Source organism: Bos grunniens, chromosome X (genome assembly GCF_055505025.1).
Source record: "Bos grunniens cultivar Pamir isolate PY7600 chromosome X, Bosgru_T2T1.0, whole genome shotgun sequence".
NCBI lineage: Eukaryota > Metazoa > Chordata > Mammalia > Artiodactyla > Bovidae > Bos > Bos grunniens.
This window is the reverse complement of record NC_141194.1, coordinates 15,342,743-15,370,524: the sequence shown is the minus strand read 5'-3', so window position 1 is coordinate 15,370,524 and position 27,782 is coordinate 15,342,743. Positions and strand designations below refer to the sequence as shown.

At 43.2% G+C, this 27,782-nt stretch overlaps 1 long non-coding RNA gene across 3 annotated transcripts; it reads right to left on the bottom strand.

Moving 5' to 3' along the window:
- Positions 1–8,395: 8,395 nt before the first annotated feature.
- On the bottom strand, positions 8,396–26,012 carry LOC147339850 (uncharacterized). Of its 3 annotated transcripts, none has more exons than XR_015159393.1 (4): positions 25,838–26,012; positions 24,174–24,858; positions 13,223–13,301; positions 8,396–8,977 (listed from the first exon to the last, which is right to left on the bottom strand). It is a non-coding gene; the product is annotated as an uncharacterized LOC147339850 (long non-coding RNA). The 3 variants fall into 3 exon arrangements; XR_015159395.1 differs by having other exon boundaries at positions 8,396–8,956; XR_015159394.1 differs by lacking the exon at positions 8,396–8,977 and adding an exon at positions 11,686–12,723.
- Between the last annotated feature and the right edge of the window lie 1,770 nt (positions 26,013–27,782).

Below are 27,782 nucleotides of genomic sequence, written 5' to 3'. Positions count from 1 at the left end.
AAGGGGGTGAAGGGGGTTGGCAACCTTCAGAAGAGGGGGGCTGTCATGGAGAAATGCTCCCAAACATAAGGAAGAGCCATGGTGGCAGTGACTGGGTCACATGATGCTGGAAGATCATTCCTCCATTTTGGTGCACTGTTAGAACCTCCATCCCTTGCCTCAGCACCATGAGTAGACAAGACACCCTGTCTTTGAGGACTAGGCCATGTTGGGAAAGACATGGCCTAGGAGCCAGACCCTAGTTCAAAGCCCCTCCTGGACACTTATCATTTGTGAACTTGAAGATGTTCCTACTCTTCTCATCTTTAAAATGGACATATTTACACGTTCGTTGTGAGGGTTTAAACTTAACATGTAAGTTGCACACAGTACAGTGCCTGGTACATAGTAGGCACTCAGTAAGTGGTACCTTCTATTGCCTCAAAATCAAATGTGGGTTGAGGTTTGGTACACCAGATACCACTCTGACAGATTTTTTTCCCCCACACAATTCAGACAGCCTGAAGAACACACATAAATGCAGTGGAAAGAATAAAAATAGAACATCTGGAGACAGATTCTAGTTCCAGCTCTGACTGAAACAGATCATGTGACTTGGCAAATCAATTACTTCTGTTCTCTCATCAGTAAAAGGGGGAAATTGTGCCACATGACCTCCAAAGCCTCTTCCCTTCCAACATTACATAAGTGCCTAGAACCTCACTGTTTAGTGTCCACCATACCCTAAAGCAGCATTTTCCAGACTTTCTTGATAAGAATCACTGAGGATGCTTTTAAACATACAGATTTCTAGGGCCTTCCCATAAAACAGAACTGTCCAAAACAGTAGCCACTAGGCATGTGTGATTATCAGCCTTTAAACATAACTAGTCGAAATTTCGGAGAAGGCAATGGCACCCCACTCCAGTACTCTTGCCTGGAAAATCCCATGGATGGAGGAGCCTGAAAGGCTGCAGTCCATGGGGTCGTTGAACGTCGTACACGACTGAGCGACTTCCCTTTCACTTTTCACTTTCATGCATTGGAGAAGGAAATGGCAACCCACTCCAGTGTTCTTGCCTGGAGAATCCCAGGGACGGAGGAGCCTGGTGGGCTGTCGTCTATGGGGTCGCACAGAGTTGGACACGACTGAAGTGACTTAGCAGGAGCAGCAGCAGTCCAAATTTAGATGTCCCATAAGTATAAAATACACAAAGAAATTTAAAATTTAGTATGAAAAAAGATTATAAAACATTTCAATAATGTTTTATTGCTCACATGTTAAAATAATAGTATTCTGGATATGCAGGTAAAATATATTGTTTATACTTTAAATAATAAAACATATTATTAAAGTTAATAAAATATACTTGAGTAAAATAGAGGAAAACAACAGAATGAGAAAGACTAGAGAGCTCTTCAAGAAAATTATAAATACCAAGGGAACATTTCATGCAAGGATGGGCACAATAAAGGACAGAAATGGTATGGACCTAACAGATGCAGAAGATATTAAGAAGTGGCAAGAATACACAGAAGAACTATACAAAAAAGATCTTAATGACCCAGATAACCACAATGGTGTGATCACTCACCTAGAACGAGATATCTTGGAGTGTGAAGTCAAGTGGGCCTTAGAAAGCATCCCTACGAACAAAGGCTAGTGGGGGTGATGGAATTGCAGCTGAGCTATTTCAAATCCTAAAAGATGATGCTGTGAAAGTGCTGCACTCAATATGCCAGCAAATTTGGGAAACTCAGCAGTGGCCACAGGACTGGAAAAGGTCAGTTTTCATTCCAATCTCAAAGAAAGGCAATGCCAAAGAATTTTCAAACTACTGCACAATTGCACTCTTTTCCCATGCCGGCAAAGTAATGCTCAAAACTCTCCAAGCTAGGCTTCAACAGTACATTAACCAAGAACTTCCATATGTTCAAGCTGGATTCAGAAAAGGCAGAGGAACCAGAGATCAAATTGCCAACATCCATTGGATCATAGAAAAGGCAAGGGAATTCCAGAAAAACATCTACTCCTGCTTCATTGACTATGCCAAATCCTTTGACTGTGTGGATCACAACAAACTGTGGAAAATTTAAGAGATGGGAATACCAGACTACCTGACCTGCTCCTGAGAAACCTGTATGCAGGTCAAAAAGCAACAGTTAGAACTGGACATGGAACAACAGACTTGTTCCAAATTGAGAAAGGAGTACATCAAGGCTGTATATTGTCACCCTGCTTCTTTAACTTATATGCAGTGCACATGATGTGAAATGCCAGGCTGGATGAAGCACAAGCTGGAATCAAGATTGCCAGGAGAAATATCAATAACCTGAGATATGCAGAGAACACCACCCTTATGGCAGAAAGTCAAGAAGAACAAAAGAGCCTCTTGATGAAAGTGAAAGAGGAGAGTGAAAAAGCTGGCTTAAAAGTCAACATTCAAAAACTAAGATCATGGCATCTGGTCCCATCACCTCATGGCAAATAGATGGGGAAACAATGGAAATAGTGGCAGAGATTATTTTCTTAGGCTCCAATATCACTGTAGATGATGACGTATCTACCTAAAGAAACTAAAGACCTATATATAGAAAACTATAAAACACTGGTGAAAGAAACCAAAGAGGACACTAGTAGATGAAGAAATATACCATGTTCATGGAGTGGAAAAATCAATATAGTGAAAATGAGTATACTACCCAAAGCAATTTATAGATTCAATGCAATCCCTATCAAGCTACCAACGGTATTCTTCACAGAGCTAGAACAAATAATTTCACAGTTTATATGGAAATACAAAAAACCTCGAATAGCCAAAGCAATCTTGAGAAAGAAAAATGGAACTGGAGGAATCAACCTGCCTGACTTCAGGCTCTACTACAAAGCTATAGTCATCAAGACAGTATGGTACTGGTACAAAGACAGAAATATAGATCAATGGAACAAAATAGAAAGCCCAGAGATAAATCCACACACATATGGACACCTTATCTTTGACAAAGGAGGCAAGAATATACAATGGATTAAAGACAATATCTTTAACAAGTGGTGCTTTGAAAACTGGCCAACTACTTGTAAAACAATGAAACTAGAACACTTTCTAACACCATACACAAAAATAAACTCAAAACGGATTAAAGATCTAAATGTAAGACCAGAAACTATAAAACTCCTAGAGGAGAACATAGGCAAAACACTCTCTGACATACATCACAGCAGGATCCTCTATGACCCACCTCCCAGAATATTGGAAATAAAAGCAAAAATAAACAAATGGGACCTAATTAAACTTAAAAGCTTCTGCACAACAAAGGAAACTATTAGCAAGGTGAAAAGACAGCCTTCAGAATGGGAGAAAATAATAGCAAATGAAGCACCTGACAAACAACTAATCTCAAAAATATACAAGCAACACCTACAGCTCAGTTCCAGAAAAATAAATGACCCAATCAAAAAATGGGCCAAAGAACTAAATAGACATTTCTCCAGGGAAGACATACAGATGGCTAACAAACACATGAAAAGATGCTCAACATCACTCATTATCAGAGAAATGCAAATCAAAACCACTATGAGGTACCATTTCACGCCAGTCAGAATAGCTGCGGTCCAAAAGTCTACAAGCAAAAAATGCTGGAGAGGGTGTGGAGAAAAGGGAACCCTCTTACACTGTTGGTGGGAATGCAAACTAGTACAGCCACTATGGAGAACAGTGTGGAGATCCCTTAAAAAACTGGAAATAGAACTGCCTTATGATCCAGCAATCCCACTGCTGGGCATACACACTGAGGAAACCAGAAGGGAAAGAGACACGTGTACCCCAATGTTCATCGCAGCACTGTTTATAATAGCCAGGACATGGAAGCAACCTAGATGCCCATCAGCAGATGAATGGATAAGAAAGCTGTGGTACATATACACAATGGAGTATTACTCAGCCATTAAAAAGAATACATTTGAATCAGTTCTAATGAGGTGGATGAAACTGGAGTGAAGTAAGCCAGAAAGAAAAACAGCAATACAGTATACTAACGCATATATAAGGAATTTAGAAAGATGGTAACAATAACCCTGTGTACGAGACAGCAAAAGAGACACTGATGTATAGAACAGTCTTTTCGACTCTGTGGGAGAGGGAGAGGGTGGGATGATTTGGGAGAATGGCATTGAAACATGTGTAATATCATATATGAAATGAGTCACCAGTCCAGGTTCGATGCATGATACTGGATGCTTGAGGCTGGTGCACTGGGACGACCCAGAGGGATGGTATGGGGAGGGAGGAGGGAGGAGGGTTCAAGATGGGGAACACATGTATACCTGTGGCGGATTCATTTTGATATATGGCAAAACCAATACAATATTCTAAAGTTAAAAAAATAAAATAAAATTTTAAAAAAATAGTCAACATTCAAAAAACTAAGATCACGGCATCTGTTCCCATCACCTCATGGCAAATAGATGGAGAAACAATGGAAATAGTGACAGACATTATTTTCTTGGGCTCCAAAATCACTGTAGATGATGATGCAGCCATGAGATTAAAGATACTTGCTCCTTCGAAGAAAAGCTATAACCAACCTAGACAGCATATTAAAAAGAGACATTACCTTGCTGACAAAGGTCCATCTAGTCAAAGCTCTGGTTTATCCAGTAGTCATGTATGGATGTGAGAGTTGGACCAGAAAGAAAGCTGAGCGCCGAAGAATTGATGCTTTTGAACTATGGTGTTGGAAAAGATTCTGGAGAGTCCCTTGGATTGTAAGGAGATCAAACCAGTCAGTTCTAAAGGAAATCAGTCTTGAACATTCATTGGAAGGACTGATGCTGAAGCTGAAGCTCCAATACTGGTGACCATGAGGTTTTTGAGGACACAGCTCGGGAATTGCAGGATCTGGTCAGATAGGAAATGCTAGCTCTTAGTGGATCAGAGAAGGCTCTCTGATGGCTTTTGTCTCAACTCCCTAGATTTTTCCTTTTGTGGAATCTGTGGAAATGAACTGGAAGGATTGGCCCTGGTAACTGGAGGACAAAAATCATTTTTTCCTCACTCAACTCTCCACCACTCCTTTTGTTATCACATATAGTCACGTGGTGATGCTCAGAAGGGATATCGTGATTGCTGTTCATCCCTTTATGACTCACTGCTTCTACTGCGGTCAGGACTGTACTCAGGAATGTGCATAGGCACATGAAAGATGGATGCTTCCCCTAGGAGTCCTAGCTTGGGAAACATTCTGAGAAAACTACTCTGGTCCAACCCAGGCGGCATCAGAGAAAAGGACAAATCAAACAAAGGTCTTGTTGGTATGGAACTCAATCAGTCTGGGATGCCATCAGGTCTACCGCTGGTGCATCTCCACCCCGCCTCAGTGGTAGAACCGGGAGGGATGAGTAAGATGCCTGCATCAGTAAGAGACGACTAAGTCCAACCAGGGAAGGAAAACTTTGGTGGAGAGTCTGTCTACACCCCCATCTAGAGCACGGAAGGACGCTTCTGGTGGAAAAAAGCCACGGCTGTGGATGCCGCTTTTTTTCTCTCTTCCAGATGGGAACTAGCAGTTCCAAAAACCACTCTTTTAAAATGTATTTTAAAAACTGGGACAAGTTTGATCCCCGGAGTTTAAAAAAGACACTCCTGATCTTCTTCTGTGATAATGAATGGCCATGGTATCCTTTAGAAGATGGGGAACACTGGCCTGTTAAAGGGTGTCTCAATTATGATACTGTTTTACAACTAGACCGGATCTGTAGAAAACAAGAGAAATGGGCAGAAGTGCCATATGTGTTGCTCTTGATCTCTCTGCGAGACATGCCAGCCTTATGTCCTAAGGGTACAGATTTGGGTGTGAAACCTTCAGCTGCCTCCTGTTCTCTTACTTTACCCCTGAACCTGAGGCTCCCAACTGAACAGGCTGGGAGTCAGGGCACCCTTCTAGGAGGGGTTGCCTCAGTCTCAGTAGAAATTCAAACAGTACCAATTGTGGTTGAGACTATCAAGAGGATCCAAAAAGTACATACAAGACTTTATGGGACTAACTTTACTCTATGAGCTTACTTGGAGAGATGTAATGCATGTCTTGGGACAGACGCTGACTTCGGACTTGAAAACTTGAGTTTGGGAGGAAGCTACTACTTTTGGAGATGAATGGCCTGAATGTGAGATAAGAGGAAAGAGGGAGCTCGAAATAGCCCTCCTCTCTACTGGGAGCCAAGCAGTTCCTATAACAGAGCCACTTTGCTGAATGTATTCTTGAAGCACTCAAGTGAGCACGTGCTAAGACTGGGCTAAGTTTACTGACAAAGAATAGGGACAGAAGGAAACTCCTGGTAAATTCCTAAATAATTATTGGAGGCTCTCTACAAGTTTACTGACGTTGAGCCTGAAAGTTCAGAGGGAGAAGTGATCTTAAAAGATTTCTCACTCAGTCGGCTCCAGATATCTGACGTAAGTTACAAAAAGGGGCGTTTGGACCAAATCAGTTTTTTAAAAAACTGTTGCAGCTGGCTCAGATGGCATATTATGGTAGAGAATATGAGGAGGAAAATAAAAGGCAAAAAAGAACCAGGCGAAAGACTGACGCCTCAACAATGGCTGTTAGACCTGCTCTGAAACAGCCTGAGAAAAATGCCCAGAGGGACCCAGGTGAAAAGGGATGGGCTTGTTATTACTGTGGAAAGGAGGGGCATCTCAAGTGGGATTGCCCTCAGGCATCTAAGCTGCCCCCTGCTCCAGGTCTGGTCTGCAAAGGACGATACTGGAGAAGAGACTGCCCTCCGAGGTGTAGGCCCCAGGGGTCAGGCTCTTAGGACAATCAGGACTGAAGGTGCCCAGGGGTCCCCACACAAACTCCCATCCTAATTACACCTGAGGAACCCCGTGTATTAATAACTGTGGAGGGCCAAACAGTTGATTTCTTTTGGACACTGGGGCAAATTTCTCTGTGCTCACTGAAGTCCCTGGTCCACTTTCCTCTGGATCTACTACCATAATCGGACTGTCTGGACCAGCCAAATGCTATTATGCCAGTCATCCTTTAAGCTACAACTGGGACTCTGTGCTGTTTTCTCGAGTTTCTAATCGTGCCAGAGTCTCCCTCACCGCTTCTGGGGAGGGATATACTGAGCAAGGTCCAGGTCTCTGCTCTTTCTCTCCCATTAATTGAACAAAATGTAAATCCTAAAGTGTGGGCTGATGGAAAAACTGTAGGTCGAGCACACAATGCTGTTCCTATCTTTATCAAGCTCAAAGACCCTCACCCATTTTCACATCAAAAGCAGTATCCATTAAACTTGAGGTGTTAAGGAAGGGTTAAAACCCATCATTGAGAATTTAAAGGAGCAGGGGCTATTAATTCCCTGTAACAGTCCCGACAACACTCCTATTTTGGGGTGGAAAAAAGTCAAATGATAAATGGAGACTTGTTCAAGATATATGAATAATAAGTGTTTAATCCTTATACTTTATTGTCTGAAATTCCTAAATGAACCTAATATGACTAAGACAATTGAAAGGATTCTTGGGCATTACAGGCTATTGCCGCATTTGGATTCTGGGTTATGGGGATCTTGCCCAGCCTTTATATAAACTTATAACTGAGACTTAGTAGGCCCAAACCAACAAGTTGGTTTGGTCCCCAGAGACTCAAAAAGCTTTTGCTGCTGCTGCTGCTGCTAAGTCACTTCAGTCGTGTCCGACTCTGTGCGACCCCATAGATGGCAGCCCATCAGGCTCCCCTGTCCCTGGGATTCTCCAGGCAAGAACACTGGAGTGGGTTGCCATTTCCTTCTCCAGTGCATGAAAGTGAAAAGTGAAGCTTTTAAGGCTCTTCAAACTGCTCTCTTACAGGCTCCAACTTTGAGCTTGCCCACAGGATCAGAGTTGTTACTGAAAAAAAAAGGCTATGGCAACATTGTATAAGGGCAATTGTTACTATTTTGCTAATGCCTAAAGCTCATAAATTTACTAATGGGCAAAATTTTACTATACTGACTTCTCATGATGTAAGTGGGGTCTTAAACTCTAAAGTTCAGAGTGACAATGGCTCCGTCTTTAAAGCTGCTATAACTCAGGGGTGGCAAAAGCTCTAGGAATAGAATATCACACTGTTCCTGGAGACCCCAATCTTCAGAAAAAGTTGAAAAGGCTAATGACATTATTAAAAGACACCCGTGTGAGCTAACTCAGGAAACACAAGACAGTTGGTTTAAAGTTTTACTTGTAGCTTTAATGAGGGCTCAAACTGCCCCTAAGAAGAAGGGACTGTCTCTATGACAGTCTGTTTTTCTGCACAGATATCCTCATAGATCCTAAAGCCTTAGGACTATTTGACTCAGCTTTCAGCTTTTCAACCTCCTCATTGTCGTGGCCCAGGCGCAGGTTGGAAAAGAATTTCCAGACATGAGACAGAATGAAAGAATAAAGTTTATTAGAATGGGAGACGCTGTTAGAACAGCAGGCCAGCTCAAGGGAGAACCGAACAGGGGTCCTTAGTCCACTTTTATACCCAGGGTACAAGGCGTGGGATAGGGGTCTTGCAGGTCATTTGCTGATTGGATGAGGCATGTATGCTGGGTCGGGGAAGAGTAGGGCAAATACCTTCTCCCAATGGGGTAGAAGGAGAGACAGGTTATACTGTTCCATTAATAGTTACAACATGGGGGAGGGAAGGATAAGGATCTGGTTTTTCTGTTCCTGCATTCTAAGACCCTCCTTGGTTTTATCTGCTCTTTTGTCCTTGGGTCACCACACTCATCAATTGAAGGCTTCCCATCCAGTCCATAAGGTTGCAAAGAGTAGGACTCGACTTGGCAATTGAACAACAACAACAAGGGAATGGAGGCTTTTTCCTGGTGGCACTAGTGGTACAGAATCCGCTTGCAATACAGGAGACGTGACTTCCATCCCTGGGTCAGGAAGATCCCCTGGAGGAGGAAATGGCAACCCACTCCAGTATTCTTGCCTGGGAAATCCTGTGGACAGCAGAGGCTGGACTACAGTCCATGGGTTTGTAAGAGAGTCAGACACCACTTAGAAACTAAACAACCAGAGGAAGATCAGAAACACACCTCTGTGATGCAAATGGAAAGGAAATCCAAAAAAGATGGATAAATGTCTACAGTAACTGATTCACTTTGCTGTACAGCAGAAACTAAAACAACACTGTCAAGCAACTATACGCCAATAAAAATTAATTAAAAAAAATAAAAAACAAACAAAAGCTCCTCTGAGTAGGAGACCTGGGAGCAGAGACTGGATTGCAAGCAGGGAGGTACTGTGCAAAGAACCCAAGGTGAGCTTTGCAAAGAGGAATCAACAAATACCAACTCTAAGGTGGAAATAAACTTTGTAGGTTACAGCAATCACAAGAGGAGCAGGAGACTACAGGGGCGTAGAGCAGGCAGCGAGATGGGAAATGAATTAGAAAAGACACCAGGACAAGTAGAGCTCTAGTGAGATTTGTGTGTGTGTGTGTGAGATGGAAAATTGAATTATTCCTTGCATGGGATGGAAAGCCCTTGAACAGATAGAAACAGGGAAGTGACATCAGTTCATTTCCATTTCCCAAGAATCCTTAAGATCATTTTCTGTGTTGAGGTAGGGGCAAAATGGGTGAAGGAGCTCAAAAGGTACCAACTTTCAGGCTGACTGAATAAAGTTAATATTTTAAGGTAAGACGAGTAAAACAGAAATGTTTTTCCCTGCCCTCTAGTGTGCACTGTTCATCTGCACTATGCATTAACCTGACCTCCCCAACGAGAGAAACACCTGCTCAACTAGAAAGATCAATTCTTCTTCTTCTAGTGCCAGCCATGAAAACTCCTTAGAAGATAACACGCCTCTCTCAATTCTGCATGGGATCACCAAGACTCACCATGTACCCTGCATGTGCATAGAGCTTTGGTGAAACTGATGCACAACACCAATAGATCATTTCCCTTAAAGATACGGACTGGTACAGAACAGACCAGGTCACAGGACCTGAGGAGGTATGGAGCCATACCTACCAGAAGTTCTCACCTTAAATACTTGCTTAAGACCTTACTAGTCTCACTAGCTATACTGTTCATATCCTGCCTATTTGACGACATGATCGTTTCTTGCATTACCAGATGTGTGACTGAGCCTCTGATAAAAGCAACAATAACTAAGTGACTTGAAACCATTCACCCAATAGATAGCTCTCAAAGATCAATGATAGTAATAGCAGAACTCTAGCTATGGGAAGAAGCAACAAGAGGGAATCATTTCCTGACTGTAACAGACCAGCAAGACAGGCCATCCAGAGGCTGGGGGTTACTGTCAGGAGGGCCTAGTCCCCTAATAGCACATGCAGGGTCCTATCAAAGAAATCCTGGCCTGACCTGGGGATGAGCATTCCTAGTATTGTGGGCCACATTGGTCACAAAACGCCTCTCAAACCTTGGTCAAAGTTAAGACCTAAAGGGAGGAGTTTGTAAAACAAAGATTGTTGCCCACTATCCAGTCCTACTGGAATCCAGTTGTGAGCCACTGCAGTCACTGACCTAAATTATACCCTAAAAGGAATTCAAGGTGAAGATCAGAGTGAGGAATTTTGTCCTCTGGGAAAACTGACAAAACTGATGCCAGGTACCATTAGGCGTTTTTGGGTGAAAATTTTATGAACCCAGTTTCCTGCATCTTCCCATACTTGGAAAAGCACTAAAACCATTAATTCAGATGTCTGTTCCCGAATGAAGAGCAGTAACCTTCCAGCAAGATGTGTGCTTGACTGTACCCACCCAATTCTAAAGTCACAGACATACTGGCTTCCCCTCTCCTCCCCTCTTCAGAACTGTCCTCAGAGCTCTTCTAAAAGACTGTTTCCCTGGTTATCATCCTCAGGTTGGTTCAAGTGAAACTTTCCATTTATTTGTGAAGCTATTAATTTTTTCATCTTTATAAAATAAGTAAGTCATGTGTGTACTGTGCTAAGTCGCTTCAGTCACGTCTATTTGCACCCCTATGTACTGCAGCCTGCCAGGCTCCTCTGTCCATGGGCTTCTCCAGGCAAGAATACTGGAGTGGGTTGCCATGTCCTCCTCCAGGGCATCCTCCCAACCCAGGGGTCGAACCCAGCTCTCTTATGTCTCCTGCATTGACAGGTGGGTTCTTTACCACTAGCGCCACCTGGGAAGCTCCTAAGTAAGTCATGGGGATGTCATACACAGCATATTTGAAAGATGCTAAAAGTACATCTTAAAAGTTGTCATCACAAGGAAAAACTCATAATTATGTGTAGTGGTGGATGTTTTCTAGACCTATTGTGATCATTTCACAATAGCTACAAATATTGAATCATTATGTTGTGTATCTGAAATATAGTATGTCAATTACACCTCAATAAAAAAAGATCTGTTTCATTTCTTAAAGAAAAATAAACTTTGACAGTCTCTACAATAATATAAAAAAAGACAAGGGGAAGATTTCAGAGCCAGGGTACAATTAATTGGAGATAAGGGACTCTTGTTTCTCTAGCATCCTGGCCAATTTTGGACCAGCTTCTCTGGGTGAAGCTGGAGGATTTAGATTAGGGATATTGAAATATGCCTTCTGACCTTTCCTTTACAAAGCACCCTAAAAATTCTCAATCAAGCTAACTTTAAGGCACTCCACTGTCCTTTCCATACCTTTGGCTTTGTGAGAACCATCCCCCTAGTGGATGATTTAGAAAAACCATATACACAGATCATAAAAGTCAATGAATATTTGAGTGTTTTTGGTGTGCTAGACCCCAGGCTGCTGGAACGATTATTTTTAGTTACTATTTTTGGCCACATTGAATTGCTTGTGGGATCTTGGTTTCCCAACCAAGGATCAAACCCGGGCCCTCAGCTGTGAAAGCACAGAGTCCTACCCACTGGACAAAGGGATTGTCCCTGTTGGAAAGATTATCACTCGGGGCTACTTTTACTCTGGAGCAACATAAGTGTTTTCCATAAGCACGACACCAAATGGAATACAAATGGAGACAAAATGCAACAAATGAATTTAACCATATACCAAGTTGTTGATCTAACTTCACAGGGCATGACTTGAACAACACAGTAATATAGCCAGAAAAAAAGAACTGCCAAAAAACAAGCTTCAGTTGTTTTCAGTTATCAGTGCCACTACAGATGGTGACTGCAGCCATGAAATTAAAAGACCCTTACTCCTTGGAAGGAAAGTTATGACCAACCTAGATAGCATATTCAAAAGCAGAGACATTACTTTGCCAACAAAGGTCTGTCTAGTCAAGGCTATGGTTTTTCCTGTGGTCATGTATGGATGTGAGAGTTGGACTGTGAAGAAGGCTGAGCACCGAAGAATTGATGCTTTTGAACTGTGGTGTTGGAGAAGACTCTTGAGAGTCCCTTGGACTGCAAGGAGATCCAACCAGTCCATTCCAAAGGAGATCAGCCCTGGGATTTCTTTGGAAGGAATGATGCTAAAGCTGAAACTGCAGGACTTTGGCCACCTCATGCGAAGAGTTGACTCATTGGAAAAGACTCTGATGCTGGGAGGGATTGGGGGCAGGAGGAGAAGAGGACGACAGAGGATGAGATGGCTGGATGGCATCACTGACTCGATGGACGTGAGTCTCAGTGAACTCTGGGAGTTGGTGATGGACAGGGAGGCCTGGTGTGCTGCGATTCATGGGGTTGCAAAGAGTCGGACACGGTTGAGCGACTGATCTGATCTGATCTGATCTGATACACACTCACAGCCTGAAAAACTGAATATACAGTTATGTTGATGTCATTAGGAACAAAGACTTTAAACATGAAACAAAAGATACACAAGCATGAAATGAAAGGAAAAGAAGCCTGGTGGTACTGATTTTGAATTGGAAATAACAGTATAAACTCATGGCTATTTTCCTCTTAAAAATATATACATCCTAACTCTCTACTGGAAAGACATAGAAGCAAAGAGACACCCAATTGTAATTACTCTGAAAACAGGTAATGGGAAAAAAATTGACAATTTATCCTCCCTTTCCTACACAGACTGAATTACAAGTAAACCAGTAACTGATGGGGGAAAGTACTTTATAGAAAAGTTCTCACTAATAAAGAAGGAATCCTAGAGTTCTAATATCTCCATCTTGTAACCTTCAATGAGATGATGGATCTAGCCACTGGAGAACTTTATAAAGTAGCATCAAATTGACAACATCTACTCAACCAGCGGCCCACACTTCTGCCCCAGGAGAAGGTCAGATGTCTCCTCACCTGCAGAATGTTCTTGCTTCCATATCACACTGGAATCCCATCAAGCTTTCAGACTTCCTACCAGCTTACAGGATGGAATCTGTAAAAATCAAAAAAATGCAGTAAGTATTACAGAATAGATGGCCTAGTGTCTTTAGTAAGCAAATGGCAAGATAAATGAAAAAGAAAAAACGAAGATACAGGAATTGTCACATAAATGCAACCTGTGGATCCTGGCAGCATTTCATACAAAGCCAACTGGAAAAAAAATTTATCAGATGACTTGGACAATTTCAATACTGATTGGATATTTGATGATATTAATTTGTTTAGGTATGCAAATGTTATTAAAACAATTTTTATAAAAAGTCCTTATCTTTTACAGATACACTGAATTTTTTACGGCTGAGATGCTATGATGTCTGGAAGCAGCTTTAAAATAACTCAGTGCCAGTGGTGGCCATGCTGGGGGACGTGTACAAGGAAACAAGTTGGCACCTGAGCTGATGGTTGTTTAAGCTGGTGATGTCTGAATAGGTGTTCCTTGTACTCTTCTCTGAACTCTTGTGGATGTTTGGAAATTCCTCATTACAGAAAGAGTAGTGTAGATGCCAGACATTAGGGATTACATGTTAAACAATTATCTCCAGTTGTTTTAAGGAAATCCACGTTTCATCTTTTGCTCTTTGCTACAGACACCACCCTTATGGCAGAAAGTGAAGAACTAAAGAGCCTCTTGATGGAAGTGAAAGAGGAGAGTGAAAAAGTTGGCTTAAAGCTCAACATTCAGAAAACCAAGATCATGGCATCCAGTCCCATCACTTCATGGCATATAGATGCGGAAACAATGGAAGCAGTGACACACTTTATTTTTTGGGTTCCAAAATGACTACAGATGGTTACTGCAGCCATGAGATTAAAAGATGCTTGCTCCTTGGAAGAAAAGCTATGACAAACCTAGACAACATATTAAAAAGCAGAAACATTACTTTGCCGACAAAGGTCCATATAGTCAAAGCTATGGTTTTTCCTGTAGTCATGTATGGATGTGAGAGCTGGACCATAAAGAAGGCTGAGTGCCAAAGAACTGATGCTTTTGAACTATGGTGTTGAAGAAGACTCTTGAGAGTCCCTTGGACTTCGGGAGATCAAACCAGTCAGTCCTAAAGGATATCAACCCTAAATATTCATTGGAAGGACAGACAGTGAAGCTGAAACTCCAATACCTTGGCCACCTGATGCAAAGAGCTGACTTGTTAGGAAAGACCCTGATGCTGGGCAAGACTGAAGGCAGGAGAAGAAGGGGATGACACAGTATGAGATGGTTGGATGGCATCACCATCTCAATGGACATGAGTTTGAGTAAGCTCCAGGAGTTGGTGATGGACAGGGAAGCCTGGCATGCTACAGTCCATGGGGTCACAAAGGGTCAGACAGACTGAGTGACTGAACAACAACGACAATGCATTTCTATTATAAAGGGTGTTATGCAGGGCTGAGGGTCTGAAGTGGTTAGGAAAGGCTGAGGAAAAGCCTTTCAGATGCGATCTGCTAGCTGAGCTGCACTGGGTAACCAGCTGAGCTGAGGCAATCAGAGGCCATGCCCAAGGCAGTCCTAGGGCACATCACAGATGCTTTTGAGTAATGGAAATGAGACTGGCAGATCATCCTGGCCTTTTTAAATTCACTGAAGATTTAGACATTTGTCTTAAGAACAGTGAGAAGCCAAAGAAGGATTTTACCTTCAGCTTTGCATTTTGTACATATGGAAGATAGATGTATATACTCACGGCACGGCTCCAAGAGAAAGCCATTGAAAGAAGACCCATAGTGTTTTCTTGGAAGTGTGGGTTTCCTGAAACATGATAAAATGTGTGAATAATGGAGGGCTGGAAGGACTGATGCTGAAGCTGAAACTCCAATACTTTGGTTACCTGATGAGAAGAACTGACTCATTGGAAAAGACCCTGATGCTGGGAAAGATTAAGGGCAGGAGGAGAAGGGGACGACAGAGGATGAGATGATTGGATGGCATCACTGACTCAATGGACGTGAGTTTGAGCAAGCTCCGGGAGTTGGTGATGGACAGGGAGGCCTGGCGTGCTGCAGTCACAAAGACTCAGACACGACTGAGTGACTGAACTGACTGATGATCATCTCTTTCTTATAGCCAATGTAGAAGTGTTAAAAAAAATTATAAACTCTTCCCTACTGAAATGTGGGTGTGCTCCAGTTGAAGAGAATTTTAGCATGAAATGCTGGGACCACCAGATCTGTAGTTCAACCATGGCGATGCCTTTTACTTATTCTGTGTGGCCTGACAAGAGTAGGGAAGCCTTTTCTTCCATCTGCGGTTGTATGAGTTGGTTTTCACTAAACCATGTATTGCATCATGTGGCATATTCTTTAAGTCTGGCCGTGTTTTCCCATCACGCAGACCATGGTTGATTAGTGTGGCCTTAATTTTGTTGTTGTTCAGTCGCCAAATCATGTCCAACTCTTTGCAACCCCATGGACTGCAGCACACCAGGTTTCCCTGTCCATCAGTATGTCCCGGAGTTTGCTCAGATTCATGTCCATTGAGTCGGTGAAGCCATACAATCATCTCATTCTCTGTTGCCCCTTTCTCCTCCTGCCCTGAATCTTTCCCAGCATTAGGGTCTTTTCCAACGACTCAGTTCTTTGCATCATGTGGTCAAAGTTTTGGAGCTTTGGCTTCAGCATCAGTCCTTCCAATGAATATTCAGAGTTGATTTCCTTTAGGATTGACTGGTTTGATCTTGCTGTCCAAGGGATTCTCAAAAGTCTTCTCCAGCGCCACAATTCAAAAGCATGAATTCTTTGGTGCTCCAGCTCTCACATCCATACATGATTACTGGAAAAACCATAGCTTTGACTAGATGGACCTTTGTTGGCAAAGTAAGGTCTCTGTTTTTTAGTATGGTGTCTAGGTTTGTCATCCCCTTGCTGTCTAGGTTGGCCACAGCATTGTCATGGCAAAGGGACTTGCATAACTCAGTGACGCTATGAGCCATGCTGTGCAGGACCACGGAAGACAGACAGGTCACAGTGGACAGTTCTGACAAAACCTGGTCCACTGGAGGAGGGGATGGCAAACCACTCCAGTATTCTTGCTGTGAGAACACCATGACAGTATGACAAAAGATATGACACTGGAAGACGAGCAGCCCAGGTCGGAAGGTGTCCAATATGCTACTGAGGAAGAGTGGAGGGAAATTGCTAATAGCTCCAGAAAGGATGAAGACGCTAGGACAAAGCAGAAACGACACTCAGTTGTGGATATGTTTGGTGGTGAAGGTAAAATCCAGTGCTGTAAAGAACAATATTACATAGGAACCTGGAATGTTAGGTCCATGAGTCAAGGTAAATTGGACGTGGTCAAGCAAGAAATGGCAAGGTTGAACATCCACATCTTAGGAATCAGTGAACTAAAATGCACAGGAATGGGAATATTTAATTCAGATGACCATTATATACACTATAGTCAAGAATCCTTTAGAAGAAATGGAGTAGCCCTCCTAGTCAACAGGAGCGTCTAAAATGCAGTACTTGGGTGCAATCTCAAAAACAACAGAGGGATCTTGGTTCGTTTCCAAGGTAAACCATTCAACATCACAGTAATCCAAGCCAATGCCTCAACTACAGATGCCAAAGAAACTGAAGTCGATTGGTTCTATGAAGACCTACAAAACATTCTATAGTTAACATCAAAAAAAAAAAAAAATGTCCTTTTCATCATAGGGGACTGGAATGCAAAAGTAGGAAGTCAAACGATACCTGGAGTAACAGGCAAGTTTGGCCTTGAAGTACAAAATGAAGCAGGGCAAAGGCTAACGGAGTTTTGCCAAGAGAACACACTTGTCATAGCAAGCACCCTCTTCCAACAACATAAGAAATGACTCTATGCATGAACATCACCAGGTGGTCAATATTGAAACCAGATTGATTATATTCTTTGCAGCCAAACATGGAGAAGCTCTATACGGTCAGTGAAAACAAGACATGGAGCTGACTGTGGCTCAGATCAACAGCTCCTTATTGCAACATTCAGCCTTAAACTGAAGAAAGTAGGGAAAACCACTAGGCCGTTCAGGTACGAACTAAATCTAATCCCTTATGATTACACAGTGGAGGTGACAAAGAGATTCAAGAGATTAGATCTGCTAGACAGACTGCCTGAAGAACTATGGACAGAGGTTCGTATCACTGTACAGGAATCAGTGACCAAAACCATCTCAAAGCAAAAGAAATGCAAGAAGGCAAAGTGGTTGTCTGAGGAGGCCTTACACATAGCTGAGGAAAAAAGAGAAGCAAAAAGCAAGGGAGAAAGGGAAAGATATACTGAACTGAATGCAGATTTCCAGAGAACAGCAAGGAGAGATGAGAATACTTTCTTCACTGAATAGTGCAAAGAAATAGAGGAAAACAACAGAATGGGAATGACTAGAGATCTCTTCAAGAAAATTGGAGATATCAAGGGAACATTTCATGCAAAGATGGGCACAATAAAGCACAGAAATGGTAAGGACCTAACAGCAGCAGAAGAGACTAAGAGGTGGCAAGAATACAGAGGAGAACTAAATTAAAATGGTCTTAATGAGCTGGATAACCATGATGCGTGTGGTCACTCACCTACAGCCAGACATCCTGCAGTGTGATGTCAAGTGGGCCTTATGAAGCATTACTACAAACAAAGCTGGTGGAGGTGATGGAATTCCAGTTGAGCTAGTTAGAATCCTAAAAGTTGATGCTGTGAAATTGCTGCACTCAACATGTCAGCAAATTTGGAAAACTCAGCAGTGGCCACAGGACTGGAAAAAGTCAGTTTTCATTCTAATCCCAAAGAAGAGCAATGCCAAAGAATGTTCAAACTACCATACAATAGTGCTCATTTCACATGGTAGTAAGGTTATGCTCAAGATCCTTCAAGCTAGGACTCAACAGTATGTGAACCGAGAACTTTCAGATGTTCAACGTTGGGTTTAGAAAAGGCAGAAGAACCAGAGATCAAATTGCCAACATTTGTTGGATCATAGAGAAAGCAAGGAAATTCCAGAAAAAATCTACTTTCTGTTTCACTGACTATGCTAACACCTTTGACTGTGTGGATCACAATAAACTATGGAAATTTCTTAAAGAGATGGGAATACCAGACCACCTTACCTGTCTCCTGAGAAACTTGGATGCAGGTCAAGAAGCAATAGTTAGAATCTTACATGGAACAACGGACTGGTTCCAAATTGGGAAAGAAGTACAACAAGGCTGTATACTGTTACCCTGCTTATTTAACTTCTATGCAGAATACATCATGTGAAATGCTGGGCTGGATGAATCACAAGCTGGAATCAAGACTAGGGGGAGAAATATCAACAATCTCAGATATGCAGATGATACCACTCTAACAGCAGAAAGTGAAGAGGAACTAAAGAGCCCCTTGATGAGGGTCAAAGAAGAGAGTGAAAAGTTGCCTTAAAACTCAACATTCAAGAAATTAAGATGATGGCATCCAGTCTTTTCACTTCATGGCAAATAGATGGGGAAAAGGTGAAGCTATGACAGATTTTATTTTCTTGGGCTCGAAAATCACTGCAGATGGTGACTGCAGCCATGAAATTAAAAGACACTTGTTCCTTTGGAGAAAAGGTATGACAAACATAGACAGTGTATTAAAAAGCAAATACATCACTTTACTGACAAAGGTCTATATGGTCAAAGCTATGGTTTTCCCAGTAGTAGTCATGTATGGATATGTGCGTTGGACCATAAAGAAGGCTGAAAGTGAAAGTGAAGTCGCTCAGTCGTGTCCGACTCTGCAGCCCCATGGACTGTAGCCCACCAGGCTCCTCTGTGCATGGGATTTTCCAGGCAAGAGTACTAGAGTGTGTTGCCATTTCCTTCTCCAGGGTATCTTCCCAACCCAGGGATTGAACGTGGGTCTCCAGCATTGCAGGCAGATGCTTTTACTATCTGAGCCACCAGGGAAACCCTAAAAGAGGGCTGAGAGCCAAATAATTGATGCTTTCAAATTGTGCTGTAGAAGACTTGAGAGTCCCTTGGACAGCAAAGAGATCAAACCAGTCAATCCTAAAGGAAACCCTGAATATTCATTGGAAGGACTGATGCTGAAGCTGAAGCTTCCAATACTTTGGTCACCTGATGTGAAGAACGGACTCGTTGGAAAAGACCTTGATGCTGGGAAAGATTGAAGGCAGGAGAAGGGGGTTGCAGAGGATGAGATGGTTAGTTAGCATCACCAACTCAATGGACATGCATCTGAGCCAACCTCAGGAGATAGCGAAGGACAGGGAAGCCTGGTGTGCTGCAGTCCACGGGGTCACAAAGAGCTCGACACAACTTAACCACTGAACAACAACAACACAGTTCGTCATAGCTTTAAATTACTGCCAGTCATTTGTGTGGCTGATTTCCAAATAGAAGCAGCCTTTGGAAACCTAAGAATAGGCTTGTGGACAGGCAGCATAGCATCTGGACCCTCAATCTGTCTGATTTCAAATCCTGCGATCTGGAGAGGTTGCCTAACCTCTGAGTGCCTGGGCTTTCTCATCATTAAAAGCAAGGGGAAGAAAACATTCATCTCTTGGGGCCCTTATGAAACTTATATAGATTCACATTTGTCGAGCACTTGGAAGAGTGCACAATCCATAACAAGCAGCATACTAGTATCTTTGAACCTCTGGGCACCTCATTGTCCTCATTAGTTGAGCAACTTCTAGAAATTTCTCTGCTAGGTACACTTTGAGAATGAATCAGTTGGGTACTCGGCAGGTTTTAGAGGTGACTGCTATCTTCACAGTCAATAGTTAACTATTGTTTGGGAGCTAGCAACAGGAGCTGCTACATAAACAGAGAGAACCTGTGTCAGTGTAGTGCTTAGCCAAAGATCATTAATTAAACAACCGGCCAAACAAAGACAGATGTCCAAGGACAGGTGGAATCGGGGTGCTCAGCGGCCTCCAACCTCATCCTGCAGCTCAGCTTCTTTCTGGTTAAGGTTCTCCACTCACAAAAACCCACCAGGCCTCAAATGGGACCTAATTAAACTTACAAGCTGTTGCACAGCAAAGGAAATCATAAACAAAATGAAAAGATGACATACAGAATGGGAGAAAATATTTACAAACGAAGTAACCGAGAATGGATTAATCTCCAAAATATACAAACAGCTCATGCAGTTCAAAATTAAAAAAACAAACAACCCAATCAGAAAATGGGTGGAAGATCTACATAGACATTTCTCCAAAGAAGACATAGAGATGGCTAAAAGGTACATGAAAAGATGCCTGATATCACTAATAATGAGAGAAATGCAAATCAAAAACTACAATGAGGTAGTACCTCACACTTGGCAGAACGGGCATCATCAAAAAACCTACAAACAATAAATGCTGGAGAGGGTGTAGAGAAAAGGGAACCCTCTTACACTACTGGTGGGAATGTAAATTTGTACAGCCACTATGGAAAATAGTATGGAGGTGCCTTATACGGGCTTCCCAGGTAGCTCTAGTGGCAAAGAACCTGCCCGCCAATGCAGGAGACATAAGAGGCATGGATTTAATTCCTGGGTCAGGAAGATCCCCTGGAATAGGGCATGGCAACCCACTCCAGTATTCTTGCCTGGAGAATCCCATGGACAGAGGAGCCTGGTGGGTTACAGTCCATGGGGTTGCAAAGAGTCTGACACAGACTGAAGTGACCTGGTGCGCACACACACCGAGGTTCCTTAAAAAGCTAAAAATAGAGTGATCATATGATCCAGCAACCCTACTCCTGGGCACGTATCTGGAGAAAATCATAATTTGAAAAGATACATTTACTGCAATGTTCACTGCAGCACTATTTACAATAGCCAACACATGGAAGCAACCTAAATGGCCACCAATACAGGAATGGATAAAGAAGATGTGGTATATACATATACAATGGAATGTTACTCAGACATGAAAACAGAATGAAATAGTGCCGTTTGCATCAATGCGGATGGACCTGGAGATTGTCATAATGAATGAAGTCAGAGAAAGACAAATATCATGTTATTTTGCTTATATGTGGAATCAAAAAAATAGTACAAATGAACCTACAACAGAACAGAAATAGAGTCACAGCTAAAGAAAACAAACTTATGGTTACTAAAGGGGAAAGCAGCGGGGGGGGGAGGAGGGGGAAGATACAACGGGAGCCTGGGATTGACATATACACGAATATGTATCAAATAGATGACAAACAAGGACATACTTTATAGGACAGGGAACTGGATGTTCAATATTCTGTAATGACCTCTGTGGGAAAATAATCTGAAAAACAGTGGATCTATGTATGGGTTTGACTGAGTCACTTGGCTGTACAGAAGAAACTAGAAACATTGTAAAACAACTATACTCCAATAAAAAATTAATTTAAAAAAACCACCGGGCTTCACCAACTGTGTGCACAACTGGCTTCACCATCAATAAACCTTGCCAATCTTAAGCAACTTGCCAGCCTTTAAGACAGAGAAGGCAATGGCACCCCACTCCAGTACTCTTGCCTGGAAAATCCATGAACGGAGGAGCCTGGTAGGCTGCAGTCCATGGGGTCGCTAAGAGTCAAACATGACTGAGCGACTTCACTTTCACTTTTCACTTTCATGCATTGGAGAAGGAAATGGCAACCCACTCCAGTGTTCTTGCCTGGAGAATCCCAGGGACGGGGGAGCCTGGTGGGCTGCCGTCTATGGGGTAGCACAGAGTCAGACATGACTAAAGTGACTTAGCAGAAGTAGCAGCAGCCTTTAAGAAACCAAAAGTGGTATTTATCAAACACAAGGGGAGGCAGTTAGGGACTTTACCAAATAGCTATCATGGAATTCTTTCATAAAGCTTTTTTGCATCATTTTACAACTCGCATTTTTCTTATTACAAAAGAAAACATGTTCTGTATAGAAATTCTAGAAACTAAAGATAAATCAAAATTTAAAAGATAAAAATATTCTCCAACCATACAGGGCCACAAAAAGCACTGTTAATGTCAGTGTATGATCTGCCAGCTACATACTTTTGTCACACATTTACACATTTAAAAAATTTATATGAATGAAGTCAGAAGGTACCTATTAGTTTGTAACCCGCTCTCATGGGTAAGTAACATTTTTAACAACCTGATTTTCAACTCCTAATATTCCACTGTAGCTGTAACTTATTCCACTGATTCCCTCATTGTTGCCCAATTAGATGGTTTTCTGTTTTACAATTATAAACAATGCTTGAGTGTATTTGTAACTATCACCTCATCCAAATTATTATTTTTTATTAAATGTATTTTAATTGGAGGTTAATTACTTTACAGTATTGTATTGGTTTTGCCATACATCAACATGAGGACCAAGTTTCTCGAGGTGAAGTTGCTGGGTCCAACAATATGCAAACATTTCAGGGATCTGATTCATAATCCTACTTTGCCCCTTAAGAAGCATTAGATTCGTTCTCAGAAATCCACTTGGGGCCAAAAAAGAACATTACATCTATTTTTAAAAAAGGTTTTTAGGAGAAGGAGATGGCAACCCACTCCAGTATTCTTGCCTGGAAAATTCCATGGACACAGGAGCCTGGCGGATGACAAACCATGAGGTTACACGACAGAGCATGCACGTGTGACCAGGGTGGAGGGAGATGGGCTGGTAGCAATAAACAGGTAGAACTTTTTAAAAAGGATTTCTAGATATTTAAATACTTTTTTGACTCCAAGGGTGGTGGTAGAGGGGCTAAAACGTGGGAGGAAGACACAAGTGAATGGTGTTTCCCTGCCACCCAAACAGGCAACACGGCACGCATGTGCACCCTAGCCCACGTGGACCCCACGTTGCTGCATCTGCCAGAAGACTATGCTCCTTGGCCCATCTTGAGCCTGCAAGTACATTCCTTAGTCTCTCCTCTCTTGCCTTTGCTCCTCTCTTTCCAGTGATTCTCAATGGGCGCTGCGCTGTCCTCTATGGCTCACAGTGGGCATCTCTGTGAGCGAGGGTTTGCTGTGACAAGGATGTGGGGGTACCCTTGAACTTCGACTGCTGACATCCTGTGTGATGGCAATGTTGTCTACTTCTCACATGACTTTCAAATGTTCCTCTGGACATTTATGTAGGTGGAATCCTGCATCTAAAACCTGCATGCAATATCTGGACTTAGATCCTATCACCATTCTACAGAAAAATAAAAAATAGCTTTTGAATGAACTTCCCAGGAATACAAAAGTATCTAGTAAGTAAATTGAGGGCTGTGTTGATAACTTGCTTTTTTCCAGGTTTTTCATGAGTTGTTTACCACTGCAGAAAAGTCCTATCACCAGCGGCAATGCTACTAGTGGTATTCAAGCCACTGATTTAACACCCCACTTTGGTCTATGCCCGCAGGCACTGCAGTCACAGTGATTATGACCAAACATCCAACCACTTCGTCGTGACATACATATTAGTTTATAACACACTGTTTTGATTTCTTGCTTGTATTATAGTCTTTAAAAAATCTAAAAATTATGTGTGAAGTTAAGTATTATTACCTGTGAATTACACTTAAGGATTCTAAAGAGGATGCTTAAAAAACAGTTGTTTTAAAAAGCTGGCAATGGGTTGTGATAGGCTTGAGAGCAACTTGCTGGCGACCCCTAGTGGCGAACTCGAGCAAATGCTTCATAGCCAGCGGCTCTTTTAAAAGCTTTTGGCTCCAAAACGTGGTTAAGGAAATGATCACTTTCTCACCCCACCCCCGACCCGCCCAGACTCAAACAGGGCTGGTTCCTGTTAGTGAGCTGGTGCTTGAGCAGGGGGGATAGAGCAGAAAGTGGGGAGGCGGGGGAGGCAGTCAGAAGCAAGGGAAAGAATGGCAACCCCCAAATTTTCTAGGTATTTGTTCGTACCTAGAAAATTTCAGCATGTCACATCCCCTTATTTTTTCTGTCTCACCTGCTGGTCTCTCCCAGGTCTTTTACTCCATTAATGGCAGAGTCCCAATGTGTACTTTTGACTCTCACTTTTCTCAAACCAGTGGTCCTTTAATTCAATGCCCCAGCATCCCTCCTTGGACTTGGTGGTCCAGCCCCGAGGGTTTCACATCCAGGACTTCTGGGCGGGGCTGACTTGGCATCTCCCAAGTGATGCTGACGTGGCTTGATGGGGGAGAAGTTCAAACTCGACTTTAAATCTTTGCCTATGTGAGCTGTATTCACCAGTCTCACGTTATGAGACCACGATGCTCTGAGAAGTTTCCAAAGGGCCTGGATTTCAAGGACTTTGGCACTTTTCTAAAGGAAACAGAGCACAGTGCAGGACCACCTCACAGAAGGGTCCCTGTGAATCCTTCCCTGGAGGTGACTCCCTCCCCATGGGGAGGCAAGGTTTCCCAAATCTCAGTGTTTCCGCAAATGAGCCTCCGTGCCTTAAATAGAAGATTTCACTGGGAAAAGCTATTTGCTCCTTTTGGCAGCTTTGAGGCTCTGCTCCGAAAGAATAGTGTCTTTTGGCAGCCGAAGTAGGTGTCTTTTCACAGAGAAAAACTCGAGTCTCAAAGGGCCAGAGTACTTTGGTTTTCATCATTCTTCTTGGACTTGTTCCTTGTAATCATTTTGAAAATTAAATCCTCCTGTGCTTTCTGGAAAATGAATAAATAAGAGAAAATGAGGAAGAAAAAGAAAGTGGAGGGAAGAAAGAAAGGCAAGGAAAAAAGGGAGCTAGAAGGCAGGGGTTGGTCTAAGTTGGGAGGTCTGGCTGGTAAGGGGAGAAAACGGTGAATTTTTCTGGAGAGAAGAATACTGAAGGAGGGGCAAGTTAGAGGACTTGGAGAGAGCACAGGGCAACCAGACTTCCCTTCCCACCAGAGGACGGTATCACCATGATGTGCATGGCTCCCTAGGCAGCTGCCCTGCATCATGGATCTGCAGAGGCAGGTGCAGCGGCCCCTAGGCTGGCCCAGTGGCACCTCCCCCTGGCATCACACCCTCGGGTCCTTCTCCTGCACCCTGGCAGAAGCAGTGATGTCACTGCTAAGACAGGGTCATAAAAGCACTAGGCTTTTTTCCATCTGCTAGGTCACACTGGCTCTGGGAGCAGCCAGCTGCCCCCCTAGCAGCCTTGCAGGGAGGCCCACGGGGTACCCACAGTCCAGCCAGGGACCTGGGGATGGCTCCTCCCGGCCCAAATGACTGCAGCCTGGCCCACAATCTCACCAGAGACCCTGAGCCCCAATCCCCCAGCTCAGCTGCTTCTGCATTCCTGAGCCACAGGAGATACTAAAGGCGTGTTGTGTTGCGGCACCAAGTTTTGTACTGAAACAGACAGTTGTCTTCGACAGTGACTAGAGTTTGGGAACTGGGCACCCCACTGAGTGAGGAGAGTTCCCACTGATGTGTGCCCACCCTCCCCTTCAGCTGCTTGGCAAGCTTTGACTCACATCTCCACGGGGCATCTTTTTGGGTAAGGACCATGATTCCCATGGCCTAAGTTGCACATTTTTGAGTTCATTCCATAGTAGAGAAGTGCTTATCACACTGTTCATGTTGCAGAACAGGGAGAAAACAGTGCTCCTTACTCAGCTCATTGGAATCAACCTGCCAGGCAGCTGTCACACCAACCTGGGCCTCCACAGGAATTCCAGCCTCCAGCGAAGGCAAGCAGATCAGTCTACCTTGGCTTCCTCGTAGCTCATCTGTGGCACCCCATTGGGTGTTCTGTGCTGGATGATCTGCAGAGGGCTTTGCAAGGCTTTTTCACACCAGGTTCCTCATCTGGACCACAGAACACAGATGACAGCAGTGACTGTCTTTTCCCTTCTGCCAGAGAGAGTACAGAACTCCTATATTAGGCCTACAAGAGAGAAGTTAATTCACTACATACAATGGATGCTTGGGGATATCAGGGTTTAATCCTCACTGCAGCTGACAAAGGCTGGAGGATAATGAATTGCAAATCAGTCCTGACATTTTCCAAAAGAATGGTATCTTGACATTTTAGAGTTAGAGGTAGCTTTAGTAATGGCTGGTTCAGGCCTCTTGTTCACAAATGAAAAAAGGCTGAGCGAGGTTAAGGAATTTGTCTGAGCTAACACAGCTAGCTAGCTTGTTGTCTAGCAGAGACCAGAACTCAGAATTCCCAACTTTTAGCCTACATTCCCTTGTGTTAAGACTTTTAATAAAGAGTGAGTAAATAAATGCATGAAAAAAACCTTTCTGGTTTCCAGGATTTATACTGTCTGCAATTTACTTTCACAGAATCCATCGTAAAGGAAGTGGTATCAGCTCAGTTCCGTCGCTCAGTCGTGTCTGACTCTTTGCAACCCCATGAATCGCAGCATGCCAGGCTTCCCTGTCCATCACCAACTCCCGGAGTTGACTCAAACTCATGCCCATCCAGTCGGTGATGCAGTCCAGCCATCTCATCCTCTGGCGTCCCCTTCTCCTCCTGCCTCCAATCCCTCCCAGCATCAGGGTCTTTTCCAGTGAGTCAACTCTTCACATCAGGTGGCCAAAGTATTGGAGTTTCAGCTTCAGCATCAGTCCTTCCAATGAACACCCAGGACTGATCTCCTTTAGGATGGACTGGTTGGATCTCCTTGCAGTCCAAGGGACTCTCAAGAGTCTTCTCCAACACCACAGTTCAAAAGCATCAATTCTTCGGTGCTCATCTTTCTTCACAGTCCAATTCTCACATCCATATAGTAGCAAAGTTGCTCAGTCGTGTCCGACTCTTTGCTACCCCATGGACTGTAGCCTACCAGGCTTCTCAGTCCATGGAATTTTCCAGGCAAGAGTACTGGAGTGGGGTGCCATTGACTTCTCCAGGGGATCTTCCCAACCCAGGGATCAAACCCAGGTCTCCCACACTGCAGGCAAACGCTTTACTGTCTGAGCCAGCAGGGAAGCCTATATAGATGTGTATAAATTCACATTAGTCTTTTCTACCAGAGGGGCAGTCAGTCAACCTGTGATGCACCCTAATCAGGGAGCCATGCTGCAGGTTAGCTTGTTAACATCAGAAGAACCCTGATAGGGATTCCATATTGTAGAGGACTTGCAAATATCCCATCTCCATCTGCACCAGAGTTTATTACTTCACCTAACAAATATAAGGAAAACTTTTTCATTGGTGAAATGAGTGGTGTTCAAAACATGTGACTGGCTACAAAGATAATGAGGGACCCACTCTTGCATGAAGGATAAGCATCTGACAAGTCAGAGGGATAACAGCTCTGAAATAGCAGTCCATGTTCAGCTCTTACGGAGACTCTGTTATCTCTGCCTTGATTTAACACTTCAGGAAGAAGCTTGTCATGGTGCCTGAAGAGACAGAGCAGGCCCTTGGCTGCTTCTAGGCACAGGCGGTAGGGCAAGGTTTGTGCTTGCATGTGAATAAATGATGTTGACCGATTTCTGCCTGCAGCTTCTTTCACTGTCACATGATAGTGAAGCTGCAGACAAGGAAACTAAGTGTCCTATTTCAGTAGTGGAAAGCTGCCATGTTTATCCTAACAACCTGGCAATGCTGAAGGCCCATGTTTGTTCATCCAACAGATATGCAGGG